This window comes from Fopius arisanus, unplaced genomic scaffold, assembly GCF_000806365.1.
Source record: "Fopius arisanus strain USDA-PBARC FA_bdor unplaced genomic scaffold, ASM80636v1 scaffold00035, whole genome shotgun sequence".
Lineage (NCBI taxonomy): Eukaryota > Metazoa > Arthropoda > Insecta > Hymenoptera > Braconidae > Fopius > Fopius arisanus.
The window spans coordinates 950,838-951,692 of record NW_011887774.1 but is presented as its reverse complement, the minus strand read 5'-3'; positions in this window follow the sequence as shown (position 1 = coordinate 951,692).

Here is an 855-nt window from a genome sequence, read left to right as displayed (position 1 = left end):
AGGAATATTTTAGTATAATCTCTATCCTTAACGGTATAATATTTGTTTAGCAGGATAAAAATTGTCGGTATGGGCGGATAAACATTATTAAACATGTAAAGAGATTTTAGAATTATCATATATCTATCTCTCTTGCAGGTATTGGATTAAGAAGAGAGATTAGAGAAGAGAGAAGGGAGGATATCTAGCTATAAACTGATGGCGTTTCACTTGTGAAATTTATTTTTCTTTCAATTAATTCTATTATTTAATAACAGTTTTTGCTAAGCACAGAGGAATTGGCCAATTTGAGACGATATTGTCGATTCATAAAGTCAAATGAAAATGATGGGGGAGATGTTAGTGCCGGTGGTCCAAGACAAATCATTTCAAAGATTTAAAATTTCGCGTGTTCAGAAATCCCATTCATGAATTTCTCAAGTAAAAGTTGGAGAAGTTTGTGTTCTTTGTGATTTTGGGATGGTATTTCATATTGTTATTTATCTTATTCGTGAAAATTCCCTTCCTACAATTTTATTACTGTTGTTTAAGCTGGGAGACATCATACTTCTGAAATACTTACACTACACATCATTATGTTGCAACATTGTTTTGGTTCGTTGCCAAGAAATAATCAGTCAGCATGAGAAATGTGTGCCTCGTTGATTTTGCTGACATCGCGTAGTGCAAAAAATCATTTACTTGAGACATTGATAACAAACAAAGTAATAATACATATGACAAAACTCTTGGCATGCCTATTTTTTATTCAAACTATACATACAAATACATATCTTCGCACCCTTGTATATGAATAAACAGGAATAATCAGTTGCAGATGGAACAATATCTTAGAGTCAAATAGTGATAATGGCT